Raw genomic sequence first — 6,946 nt, 5'->3', positions numbered from 1 at the left:
GCATAGAATCTCACTTTATATTGTCTCGGTTCAAAAGGAGGCACAATTCAGACTTTGCGGTACAGGCTTTGTTGAAAGCCGTATGATGACCTATTGTTGTTAATTTCTGTGTCATTTGGTCTCTTGTGGAGAGTTGTCTCATTGGCAATCATACCACATCTTCTTTTTAGCTCACCTGACCTGGAAAAAAAATTGAGAAAGGAAAAATCCTCCTGAAACTACAGGGCAAAATTGAACCAAACTTGGCCATAATCATCATTTGGGTACATAGTTTAAAAAATGTGTTCGATGACTCAGCCTGCCAACCATGACGGCTGACATAGCTAAAAATAGAACATAAGGGTAAAATGTAAATTTTGGCCTATATCTCTTAAACCAAAGCATTTAGAGCAAATCTGTCATGGGATCAACTTGTATTTGTGTAAAATTGATTATCAAGAGCTTTCTGCTGTAAATTTTTTAGACAAATTGGACAACCAGTTTTTGGGGTGCTGCCCCTGAATTAGTAATTTTAAGGAAATTTTACAGTTTTTGGGTATTATCTTGAATATTATTATAGATAGAGATAAACTGTAACAGCAACAATGTTGAGCAAAGTAAGATTTACAAATAAGTCAACATGATCATTATGGTCAATTGACCCCTTAAGGAGTTATTGTCCTTTATACATGTTATAGTAAAATTTAGATTTTGTAAAGTTTTGTTAAAAAATCTTATTCTCTGAAATAACTGAGACAAAAACCACACTTGGTCACAATAGACAACTTTCCAGTTTCCATGCATTTCAAACACTCTGGTTTTAGTGAACATCATTTGTGAGTTTAGGTGCGTGGTCACTTCTGTTCCAATGTTGAGCGAGTGGTTGGAAAACTATATTGTATGAATTATGCTGCAAATTGAATTCTCATAATTGACAATCAGCACTGCTGTCATTAAGGAATTATGATTAAGTACCTACAAAACATCTATTATTTCTAATTTATCGTGCACAATGACAATCAGTAAGACGCTTGATAAATGTTAATAGTGCTGGGATACAGGCGCCCCCTCTATCTGGTAAATGACGTCACAAAGACGCGCATAATTGACAAGTTTTTTCCGGTGACGGATGAACTCAAAAGTGGTCTATTATTATTAGGGTATCTATTTTAAAAAATGTGTCTGATTAACTTGTCTGACATGGCTAAAAAAAGAACATAGGGAGTAAAATGCAGTTTTTGGTTTATATCTCTGAAACTAAAGCATTTAGAGCAAATTTGGCAATGGATAGATATGTTCAACTGGTTGAGATCTATCTGTCCTGAAATTTTCAGACGAATCCTACCAGCCAGTTGGGATGCTGCCCCTGAATTAGTTATTTTAAGTAAACTGCAGTTTTTTGGTTATTATCTTGAATATTATTATAGACAGAGATAAACTGTAAACAGCAATAATGTTCAGCAAAGTAAGATCATCAAATAAGTCAGCATGACCAAAATGGTCAATTAACCCCATACAGAGTTATTGCCCTTTAAGGACGATTTAACTAAATTTTTTGTCAATTTTTGTTATCTTTTTCAAAAGTCTTCTCCTGTAACAACTGAGATAAACAACAATCAGCATAAGGGTATCTAGTTGTATATAATAATAAAATTGAAAATGGAAATGGGGAATGTGTCAAAGAGACAACAACCCTACCATAGCAAAAACAACAGCAGAAGGTCACCAACAGGTCTTCAATGTAACAAGAAATTCCCCCACCCAGAGGCGTCCTTCAGCTGGCAACATAACAGGTGAGTGACACAGGCTCATTGATGTCTCTACCGGTAGTTGTATATTAACAAGGTTTCCAAATCATCTGATTGAAACCCTATCTTCACTTTTATAAGAAAATGTCAATTTGATTAAAATGCAAATCATGTATCCAGCTTATCTGATTAATCAGATTGAGAGATGTATATTAAATTTTCATTTAAAACAGCACATTGTCGGTACAGGTGATTTGATGGTGGTCTTGATGAGACAGATGTCTCTTTGAAACCATATGGATCTTCTAGTCTTGATAATGAAGGGCAATGTTTTCCAAAGGAAGGGAAAGATGTCGGATAGCCCTTTTCCCGGGTTCACTCGTTTGGTTCAAACGGAATTAAACAAATGACCCTCAGCCCACCCAGAGGTAATATTGTTGATTCTAATATAGACCGTTTCTCTCAAAAAATATCTGAAACTAGTCTTAATACGTTTGAAAACATTACCAGAGGATTGGTGCAAAACTATCAACAAAACAAATTCAAATGTTAAAAAAGTTGCTGTACTCCAAATGGTTTAAATCATGGGAATTATTTGTCGACGGTCACAAAGTGGCTAAGTTCTGTTCAAATTAACTGCAGTATATTTCGAGGTACATCAATACAAGAGTATCCAAAAAAAACAGTTGGTATTATTACAGCCTATTTCATTGAGTGTGTAGGCATTGGCAATATCTTGCTTGTTAGTTGATCCGCGTAGTCATTTTGGGGTAAGGTAAACTAGCCCGACAGATAACTTATCTATCTGTCTGTCTGTTGGACTAAGCTTCTACGAAAGGAGGGTTTTATACCTCACATAATAATGACTCAACGGTTCAGCTAACCAAATATATTACCTTTGCCTACACACGTAGTGTAATCGGCTGTACAACGAAATTCGGAAAGTTTTGATTAAAACTTTCACTAACGAGATTGCTAATGATACGTTCATATCACAGCTTGATTTTGTTCTCTAGTCAATGACCTCATATTCATTACAAAGTTAGACATGTCCTTCAGTAATTACGAATGATCGATGTGTCAACACCATTTACATATTTATTGTAAATAATTAAAAGATGTGTAGGTAAGGGTCTAGAGATCGGATAGTTCAACACAGGATTCATATTGTTCTCTCGACACACACTGAACAGTCACCGTATCAATCTGACACAAAGATCGTATTTCCAGAACTAGAATTAAATATCATAATATGTGCAACTCGTTGTCTTAGGTGGAAAGACTGACTAGCAGACTTTACTCAGCACACTATTCCTCTCTTGGAGCTGAAAGAATAAAAATAGACCCCATGTTTAATAAGTTTTTTTAAAACAAAATTAATAACATTCCTTTTCCCTTCAAGTTTGTTACACTACTGATTTCAATAGGAACAAGCATGTGTGTATGTGCAATCGATATAGCAATATAGATTTATAAAAGTTGTGACGGAAACTGTTCGGTGTTTGACGAACGGCAAAAGGCAAATAGATAAGGACAATTTTAATTACCCCACTTAAATTGTTGAAATGCAGAAGATTTAAACATATGTGCCAGTGTGCGGTCTTCAACTATGAGACCATACTTTCAAGTAACTGGCTATAAAAATGCATTGAAATGAAAATCACTTCAAACGCGAAAACTAACGACCATATTTAACAGGTTGGGTCTGTATTGAATTATTATCCTTCGATAGAGGGATATTTTCGTTTAGACTTTATTTAACGCAAAACATGGTAAACCCGCATTTTCTAGATGAAAGTTGAATTTTTATAGCATAAAATTATGATGTACACTAATGCAGTACAATATATTAGCACTTGTCTCAGTATATATTCTATACACACTATATTGATATGTGTACATTTGAATTACATACACATCAATAATACATATATAATGAGCTATGGCGTGGTCCAGTGACTTAATCAATTTGCAATTTTCAATATTAAGTTTTCATGGTCAATTTCATTTAAGTTTTTCAGATAATATAACCAATAGGTCAACAGTATTTTGGTGCATGGAATGACTACAAGGGTGCACCTGTCTATCTGGCATACATAACCTAACATATATTGGCCTCATTTTCAGTGCATTTGGTCAGTGTTAAATTTATATAATTTGACCCGCTACTATAAGATCATTTGCAGTAGGTCAACTATGTTTTTGTGAATAGAGTGATGCAATCTATAAATGTTTCTTGTCAGGATTCATTTGATTTCATGGGTCATCGATAATGTTAAAATGATCTGCTACTTGTTGTAAAACTTGTATTTTAAAGACTATCAACATTAATACAATAATGGTCAGTAAAGAAAGCTAGAAATTTCAGCAAGTCACCCTTCGGTTGGTGGAATTAAAGCTTAAGACAAGTAAAAAATTTCGAAAATCCTTTGAAAACCAAGAACTCCCGGGTTGGCTGGTATATAAGTTCCGAGAATTTGAGTTGTCGCGAAAGTAAACTGACGGACATACTTGAAATCGCACGCGCCCGAGAGCTATACATGAATGTCATTGTGTATATTTCTGAGGATTGAATGGAACCCTTTTTGGAAATCGTGCCACAGAGCTATATATATGAATGTCATTGTGTATGTGTTTGAGGATTGAATGGAACCCCTTAGGAAATCGTACCACAGAGCTATATATATGAATGTCATTGTTACGTGTATGTTTCCGAGGATTGAATGGAATCCCTTTAGGAAATTGTGCCACAGAGCTATATATGAATGCTATTGTGTATAATTCTAAGGACTGAATGGAATCCCCTTTAAAATGAAATCGTACCACATAGCTATATATATATATATGAATGTCATTGTGTATATTTCTGACGATTGGCAGTGGCGGATCCAGCCGGTGGTCCCACGGCGCACCGGACCACCCCCATGACGAACCTCATTTTTTTTTTAAAGTGTCTATTTTTTCAATCACTAGCTAATTAACAAAATAACACTTAAGATTAATCCTTTCATCGCACTAAATGGTTACGGATTACCTGGATACCAATAATATAAGGTGTCACAATAATAGAATACGGATCAATGCGTTTTACCTGCATTTCATTTGCGCCAATTTTTAAAAAATCAAACCTTTCATTTGCGCCACAAGGTTATATATCATTTGCGCAAAAAAAAAAACACCTTTATTTGCGCCATTTTACAGGTATGACAGGTAATGTAACGGAAAAGTTGAATATTATTTATCATTATTTTTGGGGTTACCATATCTACCGCCTGATCAAATTGATGGACATTATGACTGAATCTCCAACTGATAGCAGATGCATAAAATTTGCTGACTATGTTTTGGAAACTTATACACGCCCGGAATCTAGATATCTACCGTCATTTTGGGCTGCTACACCCACTGCTAATTTCAAACGATCCAACAATAGACCGGAATCATTCCATGAACATTTCAATGAACAATTTTATTTAAAACATCCAAACATGTTTATTTATGTTGACGTTGTAAAGAAGATTCAGGCTACAACATACATCAAAATAAGATCCAAGGACACACCGGCTGCAGTTCGACGATGGGAGAAAGAGAAAACTGACTATCTTATGGAGAATCATGGCATGCACCTACGAGGGGAAATTTCAAGGCATGACTACATCAAGACCGTTGCTTATAAATTTTGTGCCAGAACAGACTTTTAACTTTACTATAGATTAACAAATGTCTCAATAATGTACTCCAGTGTATAAAGTGCTTTCTTTTCTGTTTTTATCAAGGTTTTAACATTACTTCCATGATTTTACCAAGGTTTTATTCAGGTTTTAACATTACTTGTATGATTTTAGCATTACTTGTATGATTTTATCGAGGTTTTAGCATAACTTGTATGATTTTATGATAACTGATTTCTGAGGAATATGTTTCTTCATTATTAAAAGACTTTTTGAAAATTTTTATGTTTTATACATTATACATTTTTACATGTATTTACCTGTACTTACCTGTAATATTGGCACAAATGAAAGATTTAATTTTTGGCGCAAATGAAATATCAATTGGCGCAAATGAAAAGCACCGGTCGCCGCACCTGTATACATGTAATTAAATTGTCAAAACAGCTCGTCAATATGAAGAAGTTGACTTTTTATTTTGAAAGGTAAATACAAATTATTTTGTATTTTTAAGTGAAATTTCCATATATAATTGCATTCTCCAACTAACGGAGTCTCGGTTTTAAATATCATTTATGTACATTTTGAAAAAAAAACAATCAGCCCCAACCCCCCCCCCCCCCCCCCCCCTTTTTTCCCCAACATCAACAGCAATTCAAGCATTGAAGTTGGTACATTGATAAAATTAACATTTTGTAGACTTTTACCATACTGATTTGCCGAGTCCATCTACAATGCCTTCCATACTGCGTTTGTGGCAAAAGACTTGAGAGTCAATGCTTTCAAAACCAGAAACTGTAGCCGGTGCTCTAAAGAAGTTGCAAAACCGACTATCCAATTATTTCTGATATCTTAAAAATCATAGCTACCATGGGGGTGACGAGTTGCGAATGTGAGGGATCCAACAGTGAGTTATCACTTCTAAAAACCTACCTGAGAACAACTATGGGACAATCGCGTTTAAACGGACTTGCGTTGATGCATGTGCACTACAGTTTGGAACTAAACATTAAACAAATTATAGATAACTTTGCAAGGAAACCCCGCGAAGCATGATGTTGAATGACCTGATAAACGACTCTTAAGTTTGTTAAATTAGTAAATTTTGAACAATTTTACGTTAAACTATTTTTACCGATTCGGAACATTTTAGCTAAACCTTTTTTACAGCTTGCCTTATTCAGATGACAGTTGTATGTTGTGCTATTTTTAGATTGCAAGATATTGTATAGAGTCTTAAATAAAGATCAGTTTTACATGTCTTTAAATTCCTTTACCTAGAAATATGTGCATCGCATGGTGTTGTCCAAATTCATGATCTTCCATAATGTCGAAGGTATTTTTTAACCTTTTTCATACCATTCAATATTCATTTGGGACCCCCCCCCCCCCCCCCCCCCCCCAATTTTTTTTCTAGATCCGCCACTGGGTTGGATAGAAACTCTTTAGGAAATCGTACTACACGTAACAGTCATGCAATGGTATATAGAACCTATTTGACATCGTGCTATTATTGAAGAAGGTCAAGGATATCTGTTATCCGCAATA

Source organism: Mytilus trossulus, chromosome 14 (genome assembly GCF_036588685.1).
Source record: "Mytilus trossulus isolate FHL-02 chromosome 14, PNRI_Mtr1.1.1.hap1, whole genome shotgun sequence".
NCBI lineage: Eukaryota > Metazoa > Mollusca > Bivalvia > Mytilida > Mytilidae > Mytilus > Mytilus trossulus.
Note: the sequence above shows the minus strand (reverse complement) of the source record.